We start from the raw sequence: 26,133 nt of genomic DNA on the forward strand, positions 1-26,133 counted from the left end.
TTGGAGGTGCCGAGAAATGCTAAGCCACAAACCAAGCCACTAGATCTGGGCTTAGGGCTGCTCAGCCAGAGATACAGGACACACTGAAGCCAGGTGCTGCCTGTTTGGGTTTTGTGAACATTTGAGAAACTTTAGGAAAGCCTGTAGCATGAACCAAGGCACGTGTCTTGTACAAAAAGCCACTGGAAGTGGCTTGGGTGTGTCCAAGTGAAAGTCAGGTGAGGCAAGGTCTCAGAATCACCAGGGTGGGGCAAGTGAGTTGCAATAGCCAGGTTGATGGTGACTTCAATATGGTGGTTACCACCTCTGCAGGCTGGGAAGGGGGAGAGCTCAACAAAGAATGGCTTCTGCCAGCCCCTCAGTCCAGGAGAAATCTGCCCCTCCAACCCTCACCCTGTAGCCAGACCACTCAGTCCCCCACCCCCACCCCCATATGAACCTTTCACCATTCAAGCTGCTGCCCCAGTTCAGGAGCTCATGGTGAGTGAGTCTTTCTGCATGTAAGTCTGTGCACAGGCCCCTTAAGAGGAGCACCTGGGACTCCAGCCATCCTCCATCCCACTCAGCCACAATCTCTACCAAGTTTTACAACCAGAAATTATGGGGTTTTCTCTCCCCGGCACTGGAACAATGGGCAGGGAAGTCTGGTGTCGTGCTGGAACTCCTCCACAACTGAGATATCCCTCCAAATTTTTAATGGTCACACATGGGTGAGGGGCCAGCCTGTTCCACATCTTTGCCCCTCCTACCAGTCTCGAGGTGGCTTCTTCTGTATGTCCTTCATTGTAGGGCTTCAGTTCAGCAAGATTTCAGGTGATTCTCAATGATGATTGTTTGTAGTTTAGTTGTAATTTTGATGTGATCATGAAAGAAGATAGGCACACTGTTTACCTAGTATGCCATCTTGACCGGAAATCCCGAAAGTGGGCATTTTCTTACACATCACCTTACACAACGTACAACCCACATCACCTTCCAATTCTCACACTAAAACTTCTTTATGTTATGATGAGTGTACTCATGGGGAAAGAACAAGGCATGTGGATTCCACTCCACTACTCACTGGTTATTTAACTTTATATGAAGTTTTTATCTTTCTGGGTTTCATTTTCCTTAAATGTAGAAAGGGGAGACACATAACATGCAATGACTACCTCACAGAGTTATTGCAAAGCTTAAATAAGATCATAAATGTTTAATTTCTTATTGATTTGATGGTGTCTATGAAATCGTTTTGTGGGATGCTAAGCCTACTACATATTTACTAAGGCTTGAAATTTACTTGCTTGTCAAAGAGGGTATAGTCAAATGATAAAAGTAGGCTAAGGAGAAGAGGCAGTGCCTCATTCTGCTGCCGGCCCTACCCAAGAGAAGAAAGACTTTATGCTAAAGGTGAGAATGCACAGTATCATGAAAGCATGCCATGCCCCTGAGCCTGAAGACTTTGCCTCCTCCTGCCTTCTGGCAGTGCAGAGAGAGACTATAGCGAATTGTGGAGAAAATGATCTTTCCAGTGAAATGTCTTGGAAAACGGGTTCTTATTGCCCACACCTGTCCACAAAGCCCCTCAACCACCCTCCTCTCACCACCCCCTGCCCTCCTCTATTAGCCGCTCTGGTCAATCACTCAGTGGCAGTTCTACTTGGCAAAGCTTCTTTTCTTTATTTTAACGTGTTCCCTGTCTTGAATGAAAAATAGGAAGTTTATCTGCAATCAGCGCGTTGACTTGCCTCCCTATCAGCTCCCTCTGCTTCTCACTTCTCATTTATTTCTGACAGGCATCATGTAACAAATTCTTAATTTGATGAGCTAGATACAGCCCCCAGGCAAAAGAGTGAGCTGAACTCAGGACTGGCTGCAGGATCTAGTTAGTGATGCTAGGTGCCACCGATCCTCCACTGCCAAGTTCCTGAAGAGGGGTGGGAGTGGGGCAGGTGAGAAATGAAACTGGGGCGAGGGGTAGTAGGGAGCAGGAAAGGAAAGATCCAACAAAAAGTCAACAGTTTACTGCAAGGAAGCCTGGAAGTCGCGTGCTGGATGGAAGCACGTGAGGCTCGAGATGTAGCTGTGAACGAGAAGTTCATGGTTGGTTGAAAAAGAGAGAGAAAGGCTATTTGCAGATTGGGAATACTCTTTGATAATGATGAATGAGAACTTGGGCTTGGATATATGGGTTCTCAGGTTTTTTTCATGATGGACATATGACTGGGTAAGCAAGGGGTGTATCTGTGTACACCCCTCTTTCTGAAATTGTGTTCAGAGTAACATTGATGGTATGTGAGAGCTCAATAGGCATGTCTATGGGGAGGAAATATGCAACTTGGTGAAATAAGTGTAAAAGGCTGTGTGTGCTCTGTTCCCCATTTGGAGATATAGTATACAAAACCCTATCAAAGATTCTGAAGAGTCCTGCACTTCATCTATTTAACCCAAAGTTTCCCCAAATTTGTTCAATAAAGAAGTCTTTACTTTCTGAATACTGATTACAGTAACATCTTGCAGAGCACTTAGAATTTGGGGGAAAACATTAATCCTGTAGCAATAGCCGTCTCTGTTTTACCTCTGCTATTCAGGGATTTTCTGTCAAACAACGTGTTTCTAGAATGGTACCTGTGAGCTTAACTGTCTTCCTGGAACATATACCCATGTCCTAGGAGTTTACTGTCTAATAATGATAAGATCCCCACTTATTGAGGGCCTGCAATGTGTCTTATGTGCTTTGCCCATGCATTACCTCTAATCCTCATGATGATCCTACGGATAGATAACATGATCCCCATTTTATGGATGAGAAAGCTGAGAATCAGGCTTGTTCAGTGATGTGTCCAAGGCCAAAGGCTAAGCCAGGATTGATATAAAGCCTGCTGATTCTAATGCTGTGTTTTTCTACCATACTACACCAATTATGAAAATAGAGCACATTTGTGAAACAAAACAATTTAAAAAATGAGTACGTTTATCAACCTTTCTAAATTTATATGCCATTTAATATTAGTTCCAGAAAAAAAATTCTTGAAATTTATCTAACCCTGTTTTCCTCTTCCATTTGTAAACAAGGAAACTGAGATTTGGAGAAAGCGACATGACTTGCCTGAGATCACGTGGCCAGCTGGTTTCAGAGTCAATTTGACCACCACCAATCACCCTGGGTCCTGGTCCAGAATTCTTTTTACCAACAGAAACCCTTTTTCCTCCTCTCATTAGGGTGTGCAAAAACTTTTTTTCAGGCGACTTCACCAAAGTGTTCAACATTCAAAGTGAAGGTGAGCCTTCTCACCCACCGCTGCTCATATCTTATATGAGAGGTCACCAAGAACAAACACCACACCCCACCATCTGTGCATGCTTAGGGACTAGCACAATGCCTGGAGCAGAGGAGAGTAAGAGCTGGGTTAGTAATTGTCCAGGATTCTCCTCAAAAGTAGAATCTGGAGAAACGAGGCAGTCTTTGCAGGTTTGGCTAGAATTCAAGCCAAGGAGGGCTGGAACCCAGCTCCGGTGCACTCTGCCCAAAGCCTCATGCTCACAGTGTGTCCTTTGCTTTCTATTCTCTCTGCCTTCAGTTCACCAATGACTTCTAGATTTGAGCTGATAAATGAAGCTGACAAGGGGGCACTGTTAGCTTTCAGACAGTGTTCAGCTCAGCTCCTGGCTGCAGACTGATGTTATCATCTGCCCGCCTTCCCCATGGAAGCTTCTCTCCTGTCTGCCTTGACCTCTTTGCTTTCTTCATTCTCCTTAGTCACTAATCATCTCGTACTTGCTTTACCTATCATTTCTATGATTTCTCTCCTCCTCTTATCTTTGTCTAGAACTGCTGTTCTGTTTTCTACTCACTTTTCCCTGTGATCTTTTCTTTTCCTCACCAGCTCTCGGATACATTCTCTTAAATATACTTTGTGTTATCTCCCTCGTAAGCTCATCATACGTCTGAATCTTGCTTCTTCACACTCCTGCCATGGCATTCTCCTGGAGTTACTTCTGCCGTTGTCCTTTGTAACCATCCTTTCTTCATTTCCCTTCATTTTCTTTTTCCTGTTTATATATTGTTCCTCTTCTACCATGATTTTACTTTTAAAAGCCACCCATTTCTTGCCCCAACATGCTGCCCCATCCCTCTGCCATTTGTGTGAGAGCCCTTCTATTTGTCCTAACCCCTGTCATTGCGTTCCTTATTACTAGAAGACAAAGCAGCTCCATTCCATGGATTTGCCGATGGCTGTGGGTCAAAGGGAGCAGGGAATGTCTTTTCCAATGAGTTTGGGGGGTGCCTATTTGGGTCAGTGTCTCTTGGCTCCTGCCTGCATTCTCTAGCCCAGGGTTTCTCACCCTAGGTGCTATTGACATTTTAGGCTGGATAATCCTTTGTTGGGAGCAGGGGGTGCTATCCTGTGTGTGGTATTTACACCATCCCTGACTTCTGTTCACTAGATGCCAGTAGCACCCACCTCTCATTTGTGACAACCAAAAATGTCTCCAGACATTGGCAAGTGTCCGCTGGGGGACGCAGTCACCCCTGATTGAGAACCAACACCCTAACCTACAGCCTGCAGCCTTGCTTTTGGAATGTGATATTGAGGTGAGGACACAAAAGAAACAGACTTGGTCAGGATGAATTTGAGCTTGCCTGTTTTGTTATGTTTTTGGTCCCTTTGGTTCTGCTCTGACCTTTTCTACTCTCTTCTCTTTCCACCCATGTTCCCTTTAGCCTTCTTTCACTATAATCCGAACTTCTTTCTCACATGACGACATGACACCCTTGAGTCCCAATCTGCTAAAAACAGTCCTGATTAAACCCTTTCCGTAATTCTTACACAAGAGGCTCTGCTGGTGCTCCATCTGTAGCCTCAGAAGGTCAAGGTGTCACTCAGCTGCTCGAGGGAGTGCAGCTTCTTGGTTCCCAGGTGGTTAATGCCTGTTTGATTAGCTGTAAAACAAAATCCAGAAAATGCCAAGAGGCGATCTCAATTCGCCTTTTAGAATGAAGCTCACTGCTCAGTCAGGGGAGGGGAAAGGAGGGGGCGGTGAGTTTCACAGCTGTGAAATTTGCAACAGGTAAGCAAGCACATAGGCTTGTTTCTAACATGGCTTCTCATCTGCTGTACCACCTGAGTCACTGTCAAATTCCAGCAGCTGACTCCCAGCTGGAAGACAGCTCGTGGCTATGTGCTGCCCTCTCTGCTCAGTTCTGCCTTCCCAGTTGGGCACCCACGTGTGTTTCAGGCAGCCTCCCCCTTCATTATTCTGAGGCCATCTTGTTACTTTTGTTCAAAGCTCACCTCTGCAACCAACAGGCTGGTCTCTGGCTGTACGTCTTCACCACGCCTCTTCAGCAAGTACATCTCCCAAAATCTGCTTAAAAAATCAAAACCAAAAATTAAAAGAAACCAGACATACCCAATGATACATAAAATAAAGCACTCCCCTCATTCTCTTCTCTGTACTGTTCCACATTTGTGCATAATCATAGTCCATCCCCGAAGGCAAACGCGGACTATAAAGTCAAGGCCATGCATGTGGTGGGTGCCCAGTAATCATCGCCTCCTATGACGTTCTCCAGCACATACACTATGGTCCCAACACAATTGTTGTCTTGCTTGTCAAATACACTTCTTGTATTATTTCCCAAACCACAGTGTGGTCTCCTCATGTGAGGCCCTTTATTTGAGAAGATAGCAGTACTGACACTGCAGTAATTATACTAGAGCATCAGAAATAGATAGGGCTGATCATCCAGTTATTTCCTTGCGCCTGCTGTGATCACAGAGGCTTCATGCAAAGAAAGCCGGCCAGGATAGATATGCCACCAGAGGCCTCTGTAACGCCTGTGCTTCCTTACCTGACTGAGCCAATGCATGGCCTTCTACCTTTGAGCTACGTAACTGCCAGCTTTTCTGACTCTCCTTGCCTTTACGCTCATTCATGGCTCTCCAGGTCATTTTTACACTGGGTCATTTTTAAATAGGGGTGCTTTCTAAATCCAGCCTGACACCCACTGTGTTGGTTGTTCTCCTGGGCCTGTATCAACAGGTATGACCTGTTCTCAGATGGGGAATGTGAAAACAGTGTAAATGGGTCATGCGTGTGTCTACATGAAGCCCCTCCAGAAAGCCCTGGTCTTCAGTGACTACAGAAAGGCCCAATGGGTTCACCAGCCATAGACTCAAAGCCTCCAGCTCACCTGTGACACCTGTTGATTCCAGTCGACTAGAGGTGGGCTTGCTTCCCATGGACCTGTGTTGTCACCACAGCCCCCAGCTCCCACAAACAGGATGTGTGTGTTTGTCTGGCTGACTTTCTGCAGGAGCATCTGCCACTCTCCAATATTTCCTTTATCATTGCAGCAAAGTATTTAAACACTACCCACTGAACCCCATCTGTCACTGAGCCCCATTGCTGTCAGGGCCCTGCCTCCCCAGGTCTGTGAAGAAACTCGTCGGCAAAGGCTCTATGCCAAACAACAGGGCAAATTAAATCAAAGCGCGCTCTGGCACCCAGGGGGAAAATGCACATCAGCTTTGACTTATTGCGTGGAGCACGCTTACAAGAGAGAAAGCAGCGGCTTTTGTCACTGCAAGGGGCCATGAAAAATGAATTAGGGCCTCTGCTGAGAGAGGGCATGGAGGAGAATCTTTCATTCTGAGATGTTGTCCTCTCTCACCTTGCAAGAAGGAAATAATAAAAGAACTTGTGGTGGTTCTAAGTCTCTCCAAGCTTCGACTGTATCCTCAAGCACTCCTGGGTGTAGAGAGGAAGTGATGGGTTGGGGAGAAAAGGACTGCAAGAAATGTAACAGCCTGAGTTATGTGATACTCCCAGAGGGAAAGACGCTGAGCAGATGCAGCAGAGAGCAAGCAGCACCCTGCGGATGGGAGGGCAGCTGGGGCAACAGGGGAGCCCAGGAAAGGCGCTGGGTCTGGTCCTCATCCTGCTGATCAGTTCAGGCTGTGAACCCCTGGAGAAACGGGCCATGATGTTTTCAAACTCACACTCCAGGGCCTTTATGGGGCTGGCTCTGTTTCACTTCATCTCTTTTAATTCTCATGTTCTCATGAGATAGGAATTATTTTTGCCCATTTTACAGATGAGGAACCTCAAAAAGTTTAAAGAAATTGCTTACAGCCATGCAATTTGTGTGCGTCAGGACCAGGATTCAGATCTACATCTGTCTGATTTCAAAGCCCATTGCCTCCCTTTATAAAAGAATTTCTCCTCCATCTCCAGCTCCCCATGAGACACAGCTCATTTATTTTCCTATGATGAGGGAGGGGTCTTTGATTTCCTAACAGATTGCTCACCTGCCATACTAATGGAGCTGGCATTCACTGTGGGTTTAGCCACAGAGTCTTACCCACCAGACACATTTGTACTTCGTGACAATGTGGGCCACATGGAGAGCTGCTGGGGAATGTCTAATACAGCCCTTCACAGGCAGAGATCTTGACTGCAGACAGCGTGACTCCATCTTCCAGGAGGGGACGAGCCCGTGGACCATATCTAATTAGATCCCAGCTCAGCCTTATGCACTGAGAGTTGGAAATGAGCACTGGGGTGTCAGTTGGTCTGGCAGAAAGGACACAGGATGGAGGGACAGATTTTTCTGTGTTCTGTCATCATCTCAGTTGTTAATCATCTTCCTTCCCTGTGTATATATCTATGGGTTATTACACTCAGTGATTGTGCATTTTACTCAAGTTCAGAGTTGGGCATGGATAAAATATATTAGGCGTCGGCTTAAATGGTTGAGAAGTTTTCTGATTTTCTTCTGGAGGATGGCTGAATGTTGCCAAATGTCTGGGCAATTTTTGGACTGCTGATACATTTCAAACAGCAATGTGCCACCCTAAGTAGTATCTTTGTTCTTTTTTTTCACTCTCTCAAATTTGGATAATACCCAGGCCCAGTTTTGTGTTATGCCAGCGTACTTTGATAACCTTGGCTGCTGTCTATATATTGCTTAACTGTTTGGGCTTATATAACTTTAGCCATCATTCAAAGATCATTGACCACAGTAGGAGAAGCAAACAACTCCAGACCTAAGACCACAGTGTAAAGAGACCACTGATCTAAAATGAGCCTGTTATCGGACCCACCATTTCTATTCAGCACAAGCAAACGGGCACCATGTGGGGGAGAATAACGCTTGGCTTTATCAGAAATCCATAAGCACATTATTATGGCGAACAAGTGTTCGTCCGTAAGACAATGACAGACACCTTTCATGCCTGTGACAGTCATACCGAATCTGTGGATGAATTCAGTTAAAACAGTCCTATTCAGTAAAAATTCAACAGCTCTGTTTGGAAGCATTGTCTATGCTTCTGTAAGTTTCCTATTTGTAGACTCCCCCATGACTTAACTGCTAAACATATTAACCATCTCTTTGCTAATTCAATGTAAGCACTGATCCAAGCCTGCTATCCCTTTGAGAATTACTGTTCTATAGAGTGGCTGATGGGGAGAGGGACATAGGATATATAAGAATATTATACTTATATCCTCTCTCCTCCAAAATATATGCTTTTCCAGCACAGTCATGCCTTTAGAATAGTTACTATCTTAAATGTGAATGTAAGTTTTGATGGAGATAACATTATGAAGAGAATCAAGTTTCACTTCACAAACTTACAAGGAAGGAGCAGACCCTGTGGCGGTGAGGACTCCGTGAGGGGCTCAGATAAATAGAAAAGAAACACAGAAACTGGAGATTGGAAAGCGGTACTGCTGTGGAGTCAGCCATAAAACAGTCCTTTAGTTGATCACTAATATGTCAACTAGGACAGTTTCGAAAGTTTTGAGTAGGACCAGTCATTGAAGGAATTTGTCAGAGATGGGGGAGGAGCATAAGACATGTTTCCCAGGAAAACCTGTGGGGTATTTTGTGACTGGAACACTGAGAAAGGAGCAGATTGCCATTTGTAGTATTTGATAACTCTGTGCTTTGCACAGAAAGCATCCTGACCCCTCAACTCAAACATGAAACTTGGGTTAAACAGGCAGTCTTTTTTTCCTCAGTTAACAGAGGAGTCCATAGTTGAATCAAATGTTAAATTTGAAAGGAATTGTTAAAGAGCACACAGTTTAGTAAAAAAAAAAAAAAAATCAGAGAAGTTAAGTAAATTTCTCAAAGTCACAGAGCTAATTATTAGCAGAAGCAAGACTAAAATCTAGGAAGTTTGACTTTTATTGTAATGTTCTTTCTACAACATCATTATGTCTCTTTGTATACCATGTGTAATTTGTTTGTTGGCTTGTTTTTAAGAAAATTACAGTTTTACTTTGTGTAAAGGTGCTTCAAAATGTGGATGATGTAACTAGAAACTAGAAGATGAATGAAAGGTGGCCATAAGAATCTTCAATATGGCACTCAATAGCGTTGAGCTGAAAATTAGGTACAAACCTGTGTCCTCAGATTTGAATTGTCTGTACTTTGCACAACTAGATTATAAAATATTTTTTTTTAAATTAAGTTATTCACGGGGCCGGCCGAGTGGCGCGATGGTTAAGAACTCGCTTGGGACGCCAGAGGGCCCCGGTTCGGATCCCACATATGAGGGCCAGTGACACTGCCCTCCACAGCTAAGATGCTGAACAACAGCTCAACCTGGAGTTGGGCTGCCGTGAGTCGCCGGCGACGGCGTGGGCTGCAGTCCCTGTGGCAGTGGATTGCCATGGGCTACCATGTGTAGCCAGCAGCCAGCGTGAGTGGCCAGCAGCCACAGTGAGCGGCCGTCCAGAAGCCGGCGACTGATCTGCCTCGCCCGGGAAGAGCACAATGATGGTGCCAACTTGGGCCAGTGAAGCAACGTCCTCCATAACTAGACTGAAGAACAAAATGACAGCAACTTGTCTGTTCCCATCCCCCCAATTCCCCAATAAAAAAAAATCTTTAAAAAAAATAAATAAATAAAAATAAAATAAAATTAAGTTATTCACAATTTGGCAAAACTGACTTATTTTGGCCAAAGTCCTGCAGCAAAAGAGGGTCACCAGATAGAAAGCTCTTCGTCTCTGGAGCACAGCCTGAAGCACAGCTGAGTTTTTTGGTGTTGGCTGTGGAACACCAGGGAAACTTCTGTTCACATGGGCCCCAAACCCACAAGCCATAATCCTCAGCCTGGTTTGGAAAGTGACTTAAAGGAGTCATATCATTCCCTCCTGAGCACAACTAGTAGGCCCACATTCTTTGGGAAAGGAAAGCAAGAACCATTGCAGCTTCCATGGGAATGGTGTCGTGGAAAGAGTTTGTGCTTAGCAGTCTGAGGATTTGGGTTCAATCGCTGGGCTCGTCTTATTTTAGCTGCATGGTCTTAGGCAGGCCTGTTCACTAGATGTGAAGGTAACATGGTTCGCTCATTTCGTTAGTTGGCCTGGTGCACTAAACCACTGTCTCCTGCCTTACCTGTAGAAAAAAGTGGGCTTCCCACAGAGGGAAGAACTGTCTTTACCAAGAGAGTACAGGTTGGTGAATTTACCTGCTTGAACTTCCAAACAAGTTCTCAAGAGCCTTCACATGTTACCTCACCTCTCTGAACCCGTTTCCTCATCCTTAAAGTCAGTGAGCAGGAAGGATGGAAAGAGGACTGGGTGGGAAGCACCATGACATGAATTGGAATTCAGGTGTTAGTTGGCCTTGTGCCCACAGACTTGTCACTCACGGCACTGCAGCTGGATGAGAAGCAGCTGCTCGTTTCTTTCATGGCGGTTATATTATTTTGAAGAGACGGCTAGATCGGCAAGGCAAGTGCTGGGGAAGAGAGAAAATCTAGGATCTTGTTCTGTCTTTGGTAGAACTGGTTAAATGCAGAACTGGTAGTTCAAACTGCCCACATCTGGGGACCTAGTTTAGATGGAGGCATCTCTGACAAGCCTTTTAAGATGGAAGATTTGAGCCGAGACGTGCACGCGAGCGCAATAGGAGATAGAAGGCTTGTACTTCATTGTCTGGAGAATAGCGGGGCTGCGGGCTGCAGTAGAATAGGAGCTGTCAGTCAAGCCGTTTTAATAGAAGAGGAGCAGATAGATTTCAATAAAAGAAATGAGTATAAATATTGTGAGTGGAGGAAGGGAGAAAGCAGAGAGATCATGTTTGACTAGTCACAGTGGGGAAACTTTTCAAGAACTCTAAACTGAAAACTCTTAAAGCTGAGACAGGTGACTGGATTGAATCCACTGACATCTGAGAGTCCAGAGCTTGCTCCGGAGGCATCCGTTAATGAGGCTCCGACTGGAAGGGGAGGACGCCAAATTGGTGGCCTTGGCCCAGATGGAAGCCTAGCCAGGCATGCACAAGAAGCTACCTGCTTCTTTGACTTCCCTCCCTCCCTCCCTGCTGCACAACATCCAGGGCGTCCGGCCTGCAGTGCCCGCAGCTGATTCCTCACTGGCCAGGGGACGTCAGATAGAACTTCCTTTGGGGGTGCCTGCAGGGCAGCAGCCCCCACCGCCATAAACTCCACAGATGTCTTCCTTAGCAGCTTCCTGATTTACTCCACATGGGCAAACCCGCCCCCTCCCCAGGCCCTCGTTCTTTCCTCCTCCATGTGCCAGCTTCCTGAGAGCTTGCCGCACCTCTTGGTCCGAAGCCCCAGAGGACAGGGTCTGTCTGATGCTGTGCCTTGGCCCTGCCTCTGCCTCCTGCCCTGACTCAGCCTTGCCTCTGGCCAATGCCCAGACTGCACCTCACCTTGAGAACAACTGCTCCTTCCACTCAAAAACCTGCCCCCTGCCGTTCTCTCAAGGCTTCCATCTGGATGTCCTCTGGGTTGCTGCCCGCCTCTCGGACTTAACCTGTGATCGCAAACTCCTCCCTGGAGGTGCCCTTTTGGCCTTGGCCTTGTCTGTCACTTTCCTCAGCTCCTGCTCTCTGGTTCCACCCACTTCCATTCTAGCATGCCACCATCAAAGCTCAGGCTGATGCACAGCGTATTTATGTTCCTTGTTGGCACCGATGCTAATTCAAAGGATCGGGTGTGTCCTGACAGTGTGTATCTTTTATTTCGTGGTAGAAGCACAATGAAATGGACCACTATGGATCACATGGAACTGAAATTGAAGAAAACATGGTATTCTCTTGAAAAGGGATGGAGTCTGGTATTTATTTAATACCCACCTGGTCCAAGCCACTCTTTTTTTTTTCGTGCCTGGGTTTTTCCAATAGTCTACTAACTTGACCCTACTGCATCTTAGCTCTGTTTGGGCCTGTTTGTACCACAGCACCCAATGTGATCTTGTTATAGTTAGATCAGGTGATGCCACAGCACAAAATCCTATAGTGATTTCCCATTTCATGGAGAGAACCAGCATGAATGAGCTTTCTGGTCTAATATCCTCCATCCTTTCCCTTTCAACACCGCTCCAGCAATACTGGTTCCCTGCTATTTCCTCAAATGCGTCATGCAGATTCTGCCCCAGGGCCTTTGCACTTGTTATCATTTCATGGAACAGTCCTTCCCCAGATATCTACATGGCTCTCTCCCTCATTTTCTTTAGATTTTCATCTCAAATGTCACTTCAGAGGAGCTTCTCTGAGTTTTTTATATCAATTCATCCTACCATCACATTACTCCTATCCCGCTATCCTGATGTCTTCCCTCTAAGCTCTACCATCTATATGGTATTTATTTATTTGGTTGTTTGTTTCATTTGTCTGTCTCCTCAATTTGAGGTGTTAGCTCCCTGAGGGCAAGACTTTTGTCTACTTTGTTCACCACTCTATCCCCAACACAGGGTATAGTGTTTGGTATCTTATAAGTGCTTAATTAATGTTTGTTTCATTAATGAAAACTCTTATTTACCCCATTGACAGCTTGATGGCTATCTTTCTAGAAATTTTTTTCTGTATATATCTATATATTTGCAAACATAACACACAAGTCATACATAAATGGGATTTTACTGTACTCAAAGTTCTGAAACTACTTTTTTTTTTGTCTTAGCTGAGCCATCCTGCCATCTGTTGGCAGCTCAGTGGCAGCTCAGCTCTGGCCGGAAATTGAACCGGCAACCCTGTTGTTCAGAGCTCACACTCTTGAGCAAGCTCTTAATCAACAGAGCCACTCGGCCGGCCTCACTACATTTTTAAACTTAACAATACATCATGTAGTTTGTCACATGCATCCACATAGCTAAAGGGCATCAGTTTAACACTGCATAGTCCATAGTATGACCACATTGTAATTTATTAAACTTCGTGATACACAGTCATTTCTAATGTTTTACTCTTTCAAAGGATACTTCCCCAAAGCCTCAGATATACAAAGGTTTGTACATACATATGAATGTTTCCATAGATTTTAGTCCTACAATTGTATGACTTGGTCATAGGACATGTTTATTTAAAATTTTTATATTGCCAGCTAGATTGACCCCCTAAAAGGCTATGTCAACTAGCAATTTCACTAACACGTGGAAGTACCCATTTTTCTCAACCCTTGGCTCATAACAGATCCTTGAAATAGTTTACATTTCTGCCAATGTGATAGGCAGGAAATTGCACCTCATTTAAATTTGCATATCCCTGTTACAAGGGAAGTTACCATACATATTTTTTTCATGTTTTATATGTTTATTAGATATTTCTATTTCTTTTATGAATATTTGTCCATGTTCTTCATCCATTTTTTTGTTGGGTTGCTTATCATTTTTGAAATTGATTTGTAGTAGTACTGTATATATAATAGCTGTTAACCCTTTATTATAAATGCTGCAGCTATCCCTCCCAGTCTGTCTCTTGTCTTTTATTTTATTTTATGGAGTCACTTATCATACAACAGTTTTAGATTTGTATGTAATAAAATCTGCCACTCTTTTCCTTTATAGCTTCATCATCTCATGTTTTGCTTAGACAGGCTTTCATACACACAGATACTGTATTGTACATTTGGTAAGCCATCTTAGATCCCTTTAAGAGAAAGTCATGACATTAAAAAAAAAAATGAATGAATTCAAATAAAAAGAGTTCCTCCCAGGCACACCACATGGAAGGCACAGGATCTTATATTTACATAGCACTTTTACTTACCAAGTGTTTTCAACTCGATTATCTCATTACTCTGGTCAGCAATAGATCCAATAGACAGAACTGCCAAGGGCTCCCTCAGGCAGTTTTGTTCATTGTATTTAACTCTCTTCCTTCTGCTGCCACCCCCGGAGGGATATACAAGCCCCCTTAGGTTTGTAACTGGGGGCCACAGCCTTACCCCACAGGGCCCCCTGGTAAGTCATCAGTAAGCAAATGTGGGTGCAGGAGGACAGAGCCATCCGGGAGGTGTTTCAGAGTGCCCCCATTAGTTGGTGAGTGGTCATGGACCCTTCCTGGCACCATTTGCCCTGTCATTTATGATTCCCAACTATTTCATCCCTAAATGACAGGCAGTGAGAGATGGCAGGAGGTTTACAGAAACTACTCTGAGCCAGCAGCTAAGATGCAGACAGTGGTGAGAGGGGGCAGCAGGGAAGGGGGGAAACTTCTCATTCCACTTCCGTCCAAGCAGCCCGGCACTTACTTACTTATATACTGACAGTCCTGGTAAAATCTTAAAATGTTAAAAAGAGGCCGAGCTTTGGGATGAGGCAAGCCCAGGTGTGAAAGTCCAGAGGTTAAGATTAGCATATCAGCTCCAGGGCAGGCCAGCTGTGGAGACAGGACGAGTCACTTTAACTTTCTTCAATGTATTTGTCTTTTCTTTACGATGGCAATAGAATGTACTCTTAACTCCTAGGAGTGTTCTTTAAATTAAATAAAATTATATACCTGAAGCATTTTAAGCAGAGTTAACATCAAGAAAAGCCAGATATTTTTATTAAAAAGGCATAAACATCAAAAACCTCTGGGATGGTTGAAAGGGATGGTTTTTGTAGACAAACCTAGGTTTTACTCCTGGCTTTGCCATTTTCCAGCTGTGTGATCTTGGGTAAATTACCTAACTCCTCTGACAAACTCGGCTTCTTTCTGGTCAAGAAGGGACATCAAATGTGTTCAGACTTTATTCTAGAAATGACCCAAACTCTCTGAAAAAAAAACCCACTTGAACTGATTCTAATTAGCATAAGCTAAAGAGAATAGAATACCAAGAATTTGGGGCCCACAGAGTTTATAGAAAGCTTGGCAGCCTAAGAAACATGACAGCCTAAGATGATAGAAAAAAATGAAGCATATAAATAAGTGTGATGGTGATGATGACATCCACTGACATGGAGTCTGTGTATCAGGCACTAAGCATTTTACATGCAATAACTTATTCAGTTCTAATAACAACTGGAATGAGGTACGTGTTGTTATTATTATTATCCCCATTATATAGATGAGGAAACTGAGGCAGAAGGCTTAAGTAAAAACCCCAAAGGAACACACCTAGGAAGTGGCAGAGCCAGGTCTCAAACCAAGGAGGTAGGCTCCAGTTGCAGCTCTTCACCACCCAGGAACGTTCTTAGAACTCTCCACCTGTGCTGGCTCAGGGTTCCTGGAAAACAAAAGCTTAGGCCAAAATCTCATCTGTTAACTTCTTACTCAGGGTCCAATTCCAAGGAAGGAAGAACAATGAAAAACGTGAAGCGAGGCAGAGAAAAAGGGGAAGCAAATGCAGGGACTGCCTTGCTAGAGCTGGCTGCAGCTGCACAATACTGTACCTGGTGGCCTGGTCTCTGGGACGACTCAATGGGACCCCATGAAAGGACTGCCCCAGGACAAGGATTCATAAACTGGCTCCTTCCCATCTCCCGTCTTCATTGGTTGAAACCTACCTAAGGGGTGTTAACTTCCTACATCTCCAGCTATGTTGCCTGGTCTCCCAGGAAGCCAGAGTCTCCCTGGGGCCAGGAGGCCCAAGTGCAGGCATGGCCATCGTCCCTCCTGTCACCCATGTAATGTGTGCACTCCTGGGTCTGTGGTAGCAGAGGCCGTTGTGGCCTCATGGTTGCAGCCATGAACAGGGTACACCCAGGTCACTGCAGCTAAAAGCACAGCATGCAGCCAGGGACACCTGAGGTGAGATAGAAACTGAGTCCTATCCTCCATCTAAATATTATTTCTCATGAAGATCTCTCTATTGGGGCCAGACAGAAGCCACACGGTATGAGGAGAGAGGCCTTTAATCACCTCTTCTGAGATGACAACATGATCTAAGTTTTCAAGGTAGAGAACTCAAAGGCTACAAGAATTCTATGATTTGAACAAGGTTTTATAGCTATATAGAGACCTTGGGAAGAAAATCCAGGTGCCCTAGACCAGAGGTCAGCAAACTGCAGCTTGCGAGCCACATGCAGCTCTTTGGGTACGTACATGTGTCTCTGAAGTAAAATTGAAAATGAAAATAAAACTATCATAGTTTCATTTATAAAATTTTTAAAGGGTATTATTCACATAATGGTGATTTCATTTGTTTTATGGCTCTCGAATAATTTTTAAATTGTTGTGAGGGACAGGATTTGCTCTTCCATCTCAAAAGTTTGCTGACCCCTGCCCAAGACCTTCCTGACTGAAGATTTCTGAATTTCTGATCCTTGTTGATAATGAATAGATCTAATATGCTCATGACTGTTTAGGGTTGGATGGGAAGAGACAGAGAAGAAAGACAGTGGGTGTGTGTCTAGAATGATCATGGTCACCTGTGTTGGAATGTAATGGTTGAATGACTTAGGCAACACCTGAGCCAGAGAAGTCCATTAATGGATTGTGATTGTAAATATTTCATTTGAAACAAAATGATCATTTTAGAGAGTACCAACATTAGGGACTGTTAGTCCTCATCAAGGAAGGTTGGCATATCAAATTGTGATGAAAACATCCAACACTGATGCTCAGGTAACATAAGAGGAAATATGGGGAGCGCTCACCATTTATTATACTTTTCATGTGCTAGCACTTTGTAATAAGGACAAGCAGTATCTTAGATGTATACACTGCATTTCCTTTCCCTGGAGTAGCTAGATCAAAGTAGTTCTCCCTGTGAAAGCTCTTTAGTCTCATAGCAAAGATTCAGTAGATGAAAGACTAGATGTATAGTCCGGAAGTGCAAAATCAATTAATTTGAAAAACATAGTGTAATATATTATAGCTGGTTACTTAGATGCTGATGCTGAAATATTGTAAGGATCATTGGAAGACACATTATCATTTAAATACATACATTTCTCACCCTTTGGTTACACTACTCTCCTTAAATCACTGGAATTTACATAATCTTGCTCACTCACACGTTTTACCCTTATTCAATGGGTTTCAAATACACACCCAAGCCCTCATTTTAGGCATTTTCTTGAAACGATCTTTCATCCTAACTTTGCCCCGGTGTCTATTTTTGTCTTTACTCAAAAACTCATGGAAAATCATACCACATCGATAAAGTTCATGTGGGTGTTTTCTTCAACATTCAAGAAAGACACTAATGTGGAAGGAGAGCTAGTCAAACACGTCACCAAGAACACTTTGACCTTCTTGTCTCTGTTAGGCACAAGGGCTCTTAAAAGTCAGAGACTGGATCTTAGAATCTTAGCACAAGTGCTCACACCTACACTATTACCAAATCATGAGTCTAATAAGTGTTTATGGAGTGCTTACTTTGTGCAAACATCTGTGCCAGTGTGGAGTAGGCCATATGTAAACAGGAAAGACCCACGACCAGGCTGTTCAGCATGTGTCTGCATGGTAGTCGGAGTTAGCTCCAACAAGGTGTGTCTTCTAAGGTAAACATTTGGCACCTTATAGTTCTCTTAATAATTGCAAATCTACACAAGTTCTGTGTGGCAAAAATAAAAGGAAGACATGCACTGAGTATCCCTCTGTGCCAGGTCCTGTGATAGTTCAATGTACATTACTATTTTATTTTGATTTATGCCACACACAATGTAAAGTAGATATGATCCTCATTTTTCAAATGAGGAACTCAGGTTTCACGAATGGCTTAATAAAAATTTAGTCACACTCATTTAATAATCAAGCACCTCCTGCATCACATTTTAGTTTGGTTTCAGAAAATTGGCATAGAGTCTTGTCTGGTAAGAGAAGAAGCTGCCTATATGTTTAGGGTTGGTTAATGATTGTGATTCCTAATCCAAGTGTGCATGTATCTAGGATGGAAAAATGAAGTTAGGATAAACTTGCAACTGTTTTTTAAAGATATACTGGGCTAATGCTAATTTTGTAGTTCAAAAAAAAATTCCAGTTTGCTGACAGGACAGTAATATTTACAATGACATCTCGAAGCAGAAAAGAAATAATGGTGAATTTGGGTCAGGGGTCTGATGAAGGTCGGAGAAAGTTGATTGTGTCCCTGAGTGACCCGCAGTGATCATTCAGGCATGGTCAATCATGATGGCTCAGCCTCAGATATAATCGAAGGATCATCAGAATCTCTTCCTCCTAATGCCTTTATCCCCTGTGTTCCAGAGCAAAAGCAATATGAAGGTGAGAGTGAGGTGGGAGTAAAAGTGAATCTGAAGGCAGACTCCATATGTCCAGTTTAATTAAATGTAAGAGTGGCTGCTGTGTGAGGCAAAGGGAGAAAACTCAGGAGAAAGGACGTGATATTGTTCTGAAGTGGTGAAGCTGAGGACATATAATAGAACAAGAAATAAAATAAGGAAAAAACTACTGTTTCATGTGTTTGAGAACTTGTCTTCCATTTAGACTTACGTTCCATTGCAGATCGAGAGATGTGGAGAGCAAAAAGGCGGTACTAGTGATTTGTTTTTGTTTTGTTTTTAATTAGTGTCCAAAGATTTACATCGTCCCTTTGCGTTGCAATGGAAACAGAATGAGACCAGCTCTAACTGACAGGCTAGGAGACCATTGCACCATCTACACCAAAAAAAAAAAAAAATTCCTGCAAATATTTCAGTAGAGTGTGGTACTTCTCTCTGTAGACTTGTGTTAATAAAATACTTAGGAATGACAATTCCATCTAATATGGAAGATGGTTCTATAGGTCTTATATAGTTCAATCTGTGCAACAACCCTGTAGAACAGATATTTTACAGGCCACGATTTACACCAAAAATTGCATTGCATAGCTAATAAGTTATATAAACAGAATTAAAATCAGGATGCCTGACTTCCTATTTAGTGTTCTCTGATTCACACAGTGCTGTACTGAGATCACCAGGGCACTGCTGCAAAACAAGGAAGTTGAGAAAGCATAGTCATGGTGTGATTTGGGGTCCTGGCAAGCCAATAATTCAAAAACATCCCTGGAATCACTCAAGAACGAACTCTGCAAACACTTCTGAGAGATGTGTGATTTACTTCATCAAGTGATTTGTTTCTTTGAAATCAACTTTACTGAGCTCTAATTTATACACAATGAATTCCAAACATTTTAAGGTTGATGGCTTTTGATAAATTGTACACAGTCATGTTACCACCACTTTAATCAAGATGTAAAACCTTTCCCATCTACTAAGAAGGTTTCTTCATGCCCCTGTACAATCATTCTCTTTCCTCAGGACCCAGCCCGAGGCAATCACTGATGTGATTTCAGTAACGATAGGTAGAATTTCATATATATGAAATCATACAGCTTGTATTCTTCTGGATGAGGTGTCTTGCACTTAGCATAAGGTCTATGAGTTTTATCTATGTTGTTACATGTAATATTACATTGCATAATTGTACCAGAATATTTTATTCCTTCATGTGTTGAAAGGCATTTTGGTTACTTTTAGTTTCAGGCTATTATGAGTAAAACTGCTAGGAATATTTGTATCCATGTCCTTTAATGGATATATATATATATATATATATATATATATATATATATATGTTTATTTCCATTGAATAAATACCAAGGCTGGAATGGTCGTATCACATGTTTAATGTATCTTAAGATTTACAACATACATAAAGACAGTTTTCAAAATTGTTGAGTCAGTCTGCCATCAAAAATAAAGGAGCCTTCCATTTGATCCACATCCTAGCTATTTGAAAGTGTGTCATTTTTTTTTTGGTGTTACAATTAATTAACTCACCATTTAAATGTGTTTTTTGATGTATTCAGTGTTTTCTGATGTACTCACAGAGCAGTGCAAGTATCACTTTTTTTTTTATGCAACACGATTTTAGAAAAATGTTATCATTTTGTCACCGTCCAAAAGAAATATGAGTCCTTTAGAAGTCACTCTCATCTCACCGTCTCCTTCACCTGCCCTCAGGCCTAGGCAAACACTAATCTATTTTCTGTCCCTATAGTAATTTCTACTTGGTAGATTTCATATAAATAGCATCATATAATGTGGTATTTTTGTCAGTGTCTTCATTGAATTAGCATGATGTTCTCAAGGTTTATCCATGTTGTAGTATTTATTTCTCTTTTAGATAAAATAATATTGCATTGTATCACTATTCCTTTTTTTTACCCATTCATCAGTTTATGGGCATTGGGACCGTTTCTACTTTTTAGCGATTGTAAACAATATTGCCATGATGATCTGCATGCAAGTTTTTGTATGGATATATCATTTCTCTTCTGTATATACCTAGAAGTGGAATAGCTGGGTCATAAGGTAGCCCTATGTTTCACATTTTGAGACACTACCAGACTAGTTTCCAAAGTTGCTGCACCATTTTACATACCACAGTGTATGAGCGTTCCAATTTTTCAATAACCACTCTTATTATTATCCATCTTTTTTTATTACAGCCATCCTAGTGGGTGTGAAGTGTCATTTCATTGTGGTCATGATTTGCGTTTTCCTCATGGCTAATGAGGTGAATATCTTTTGGTGTGCTTTTTGGCCAGTTATATATCTTCTTTTGAGTAATGTCTATTTAGAATCTTTGCCTATTTTTAATTGAGTTGTAAGTGTTCTTTATATTTTCTATATGTGAATATCTTCCCAGATTTATGATCTGCAAATACTTTCTCCCATTCTGTGGATTCTATTTTCACTTTTTTCATGGTGTTCTTTGATATTAATTTTTTTAATTTTAATGAAGTCTAATTTATGAGGTTTTTAAAATTATTTTGTTGTTTGTGTTTTTGATGTCATATCTAGGGAACTGTTGTCTAATCCAAGATCATAAAAATTAACCCCTATATTTTCTTCTAAGAGTTTTAGTTCTTATATTTCCCATTGTGTTTTAATTTTTTGTAGATGATGTATGGTAGCATCCAACTTTATCCTTTTGTATGTGGCAATTTAGTTGTCCCTGCATTATTTTTTAAAATATAAATATATATTATCATTATTATTTCCCCTATGAATTGTTTTGACACCTTTGTGAAAAATAAATTGACCATAAATGTGGGGGTTTGCTTATAGACTCTCAATTCTATTCCATTGATCTATACATCTATCCTGATGTCAGTGCCACACTGTCTTGATTACTGTGGTTTTATATTGAGTTTTGAAATGTATGAACGTGAGTTCTCCAACTTTGTTCTTCTTTTTCAAGATCATTTTGGCTATTCTGTAATCCCTTAATTACCATATGAAATTTATTATCAGCCTGTCAATTTCAACAATGAAATAATCTCAGATTGTAATAACAATTACCTGAAACTGTAGATCATTTTGGGGAATATTGCCATCTTAAAAATATTAAGCCTTCCAATGAATGAACATGGGATGTCATCCCAATTATTTAGATTTTCTTTAATAACTTACAACAATGTTTTGTAGTTTTCAGGATATGGGTTTTAAACTCATGTTAAATTTATTGCTAAATATTTTATTATTTTTATGCTATTGTAAATGGAATTCTTTTTGTAATTTCATGTTCAACTTCTTCATTGAAATTGTATAGAAATGCAGTTATTTTTTTACACATTGATCCTGTAACTTGTAAGTTGCTGAATGCATTTATTATTTCTAATAGTTTTTAGTGGATTCCTTAGGCGTTTTTTATATATAAGATCATGCCTCTGTGAATAGAGACAGTTTTACTTTCTCCCAATCCCAGTGCCTTTTATTTCATTTCCTTACTATTAACCCTGGCTACAACTTACAGTACAATGTTAAATAGAACTGGTTGATAGTGTGCATTCTTCCCTTGTTCCTGATCTTAAGGGGAAAGAATTCAGTCTTTTACCATTAAGTTTGAGTCTGGCTTATTTATTATTATTTTTTTTTAGATCCACTTTATCAAGTTGAGGAAGTTTCATTCTGTTCCTAGTTTGTTAAGTGTATTTATCAGTAAGGAGTCTTGAATTTTGTCAAATGTTATTTCTGCTCTATTGAGATGATCTTTTTTCTTTGTACTTTATTCTGTTGTTATGATGTATCATATGAATTGATTTTCAGATATTGAGCCAATCATGCATTCCTGGTATGAATCCCATTTGGTCGTAGCTTATAATCATTTTTACATGTTCCATGATTTTGTTTGCTGGTATTTTTATTTAGGATTTCTACATCTATCCTTATAAGGGATATTGGTCTATAGTTTTCTTGTGATGTCTTTTTCTGGTTTTGGAATCAAAACCAGATTCTAAAAAACTGGCCTCACACAATGAGTTAGGAAGTGTTCTCTTTTTTTTTTCTTTTTGAAGAATTTGTAAGAAATTTAAATTAATTCCTTAAGTATTTGGTAGAATTCACCAGTAAAGTCATCTAGGCCTGTGCTTCCTTTGTGAATAAATTTTGGTTACTAATTCAATCTCTGTTTGTTGTAGGTCTATTTAGATTTATAAATTCTTCGTGACTCAGTTTTAGTAGTTTGTATCTTTCTATGAATTTGTCCATTTCACCTAAGTTATCTAGTTTATTGGCATATAAGTATTTGTGCTATTCCTTTATATTTTTTCTTGAGAGATTGGCAGCATTGTCTCCTGTTTCATTCCTGATTTGAATACTTTGAATCCTTTCTCTTTACTTTCTTGATCACTCTTTTCCAAAGGCTTGTCAAGGGACCAACCTTTGGTTTTGTTGATTTTCTCTATTGCTTTCTATTCTCTATTTTATTAATGTCTGCTATATTTTCTTCCTTCTATTTGCATTAGGTTTAGGTTACTTTTCTAGTTCCAGTGTCTTAAGGTAAAAATTTAAGTTATTGATTTAAGAGCTTTCTTTTTTATTTTAATATAGACATTTACAAATATAAATATCTAAGTACTGCTTTAGCTCCATCTCTTAAGTTTTGATATATTTTACCTTCATATTAATTTATCTCAGAGTATTTTCTAATTTTTCCTTGAACCACTGGTTATTTAAGAATGATTTGTTGTAATACTCACATATTTATGAATTTTCCAAATTCCTTTCTGTTATTGTTTTCTGATTTCAATCTGTTGTAGTCAGAGAATATATTTTGAATGATTTTAATTATTTCGAATTCACTGCAGTTTGCTTTATAGACTAGCATATGGGCGATTTTGGAAAATATTCCATGTGCCAAGGATGTATATTGGGTGGAGTAGTTCTATGCCAGTCTTTTAACTTTTTTTGCCACTCAAGTGAGTGTTAAGTGTTATTTTGTTTTTATTTTAATTTACATTTTTCTGCTGAATAGTAATGTTGAATGTCTTTTATATTTTAGGGGCCATTTATATATCTTCTTTTAATAATGTTTTTCAAGCTGTTGCCCATTTATAAATAAAATGTATGTTGTTATTATTGAGTTATAGAAATATTATACATTTGGGATATAAGTCATTGGCCCAATATATATGTTTTGTAATTTTTCTTTTTCAACTCTTTAGCTTACTTTTTTCTTTTCTTTCTTTTTAAAGATTTTTATTGGGGAATTGGGGGATGAGAACAGCACTGGGGAATTGGGGCAAGGGGAACAGAAAAGTTGCTGTCCTTTTGTTCTTCAGTCTAGTTGTGGAGGGCATTGCTTCACTGGCCCAAGGAGGGCATTGCTTCACTGGCCCAAGTTGGCACCATCATTGTGCTCTTCCCGGGTTAGGCAGATCTGTCTCTGGCTTCTGGACGGCTGCTAATGCTGGCTGCTGGCTACATATGGTAGCCCATGGCAACCCACTGTAGCAGGGGCTGCAGCCTATGCCACCGTCGCCAGCAACTCATGGCAGCCCAGCTCCAGGTTGAGCTGTTGTTCAGCATCTTAGCTGTGGAGGGCAGTGTCACAGGCCCTCATATGTGGGATCCAAACTGGGGCCCTCTGGCGTCCCAAGCCAGCTCTTAACCAACGCGCCACTCGGCCAGCCCTACTTTTTTATTTTCTTAAGATGTTTTTGAAGAACTAAATATTATACTACTGATGAAACCCCAATTATCGACTTTTTCTTATACAGTTAGTTTTCCATACACACACACACACACACACACACACACACACACACATATATTTTTTGGCACCCCTGGTGTATATATATATACACCAGGGGTGCCAAAAAATGTGCACAAGTGGACACATTGGTCAATGTTGCTCAAGCAGTAGTTCGCTGTAGTCAGAAGTGTCTGGACACTGATGGTAACAACTTTGAGCACCTCTTGTAATTGCAGAAGTCAAACTGGACTTGTATTCATCTTTTGTTATCAGTCTATATTGAATATTTCGATTTTAATAGTTTTCCTTTCTTAAAATGTGTATGCATTTTTTTGGCACCCTGTGTGTGTGTGTGTGTGTGTGTGTGTGTGTGGGTGGGTGTGGGTGTGTGTGTGGGTGTACAGATACACGGTGAAAAAAATATATATATATATCTTTTATGACAAGTCTAAGGATCTTTTGTCTTACATCAAAATCATGAAGATTCCCTTTTATATGTTCTTCAAGATATTTTATAATTTTAGCTTTTATGTTTATGTACAGTGCATTTGAGTTAATTTTTTAATATGATGTAAGGGAGGGATTAGGATTATATTTTAATTTTTTCCTGATTTGGATATGCAGTTTTCTAGAACATTCCTTGAAGAGACTATCCTGTCACCCACTGGATTATGTTAGCGACTTTGTCAAAAATCAATTCAGCATATATGTGTCGTTATTTTGGGACTAGCTATTCTAATCCATCAGTATATATGTCTATCCTTATGCTCCAACCATGATGTCTTGATTATTGTAACTTTATAGTAATCCTTAAATGAGGTAAATCATCCAAGTTTATTCTTTTTATTTCATTTTTTTTGGTTGTTCCAATGGTGTGTGAATGTTTGTCTATTTATTTTTTTATATCTACTTTTTTTAATCAAACTTTGTTCTGAAAGAGTTAATATAGCAGACCCAAGACAGCTATGGTTAAAAATAAAGAATTGCTTGCAAGGTTGGTCCTTAGGTGGTATCTGGGAACTTATTTAGTAAACAGTTCCTTACATGTATATAAAACTTTCCCTAACTGATAAGGGAGGCTCACTCTGCCTACACTATTGGTGCAATGTGGTTTATGTTGCACATCTGCTATCCTTCCGGGAGTCTGGAATTTTGGTACCCACTAGGCAGAGTGTGCCAACATGACCAGTCCCTAATTAAAACCTTAGCACTGCATCTGCAATAGGCTTCCTTAGGCACAAACATGTTGCTGCATTTTCATTGCTTGAGGAAGATGGTGCTCTGTGTGACCTCTCATGAAAGGCAGAAAGCATAGAGAAGCCTTGTATGGATTCCTCCAGAATCTACCTGTGTCTTTGTCTCTTATGATTCAGCTGTATATCTTTACTATGTTTCTGTATTAAATCTCAATCATGAGCACAACTACATGCTGAGTCTTATGAATTCTTCTAGTGAGTGTGTGAGGGTGATCTTAGGAACCCCTGACACATTATTCTATTCCAATATGTTGTTGCTAGTATATAGAAATACAATTGATTTTTATGTTTACCTCTTCTTATATAAGCTTAATAAATTTACCTATTAATTCTAGCAGGTTTTTGTAGATTCCTCATGTTGCTACATAGGCAATTATGTCATCTGCAAATATTTTTGCTTCCCATCATATTGTCCTGGTTAGGTCTCCTATTGAATGGAAGTGATGAGTATGTATTCTTGCCTTGTTACTTACCAAAAGCAGAAGACCTTCATCCTAAGAAAGCATTTATTACTTTCTCAACTGCCTTATGACTTAGTGACTTTACCATTGCTTATTATTTTTCTAAGAGCATTTTCTCCCCCAAATAAGAGATAAAACTATAGCACATACTGTGTAGGCAGCAGGAGACCAATGGTTGAAGGAAAAGATCTTTATTGATAAGGGTAAAAAGAATCAAAAGGTGATATTGTGGTATCTAAAGAACTACTTA

At 40.9% G+C, this 26,133-nt stretch overlaps 1 protein-coding gene across 4 annotated transcripts in view; it reads left to right on the forward strand.

Moving 5' to 3' along the window:
* Nucleotides 1–26,133, forward strand: part of NTM (neurotrimin) — a 452,901-nt gene that overhangs the window by 373,520 nt on the left and 53,248 nt on the right. The window lies entirely within an intron of this gene.

This window comes from Hipposideros armiger, unplaced genomic scaffold (assembly GCF_001890085.2).
Source record: "Hipposideros armiger isolate ML-2016 unplaced genomic scaffold, ASM189008v1 scaffold_767, whole genome shotgun sequence".
In the NCBI taxonomy this organism is placed as follows: Eukaryota; Metazoa; Chordata; class Mammalia; order Chiroptera; family Hipposideridae; genus Hipposideros; species Hipposideros armiger.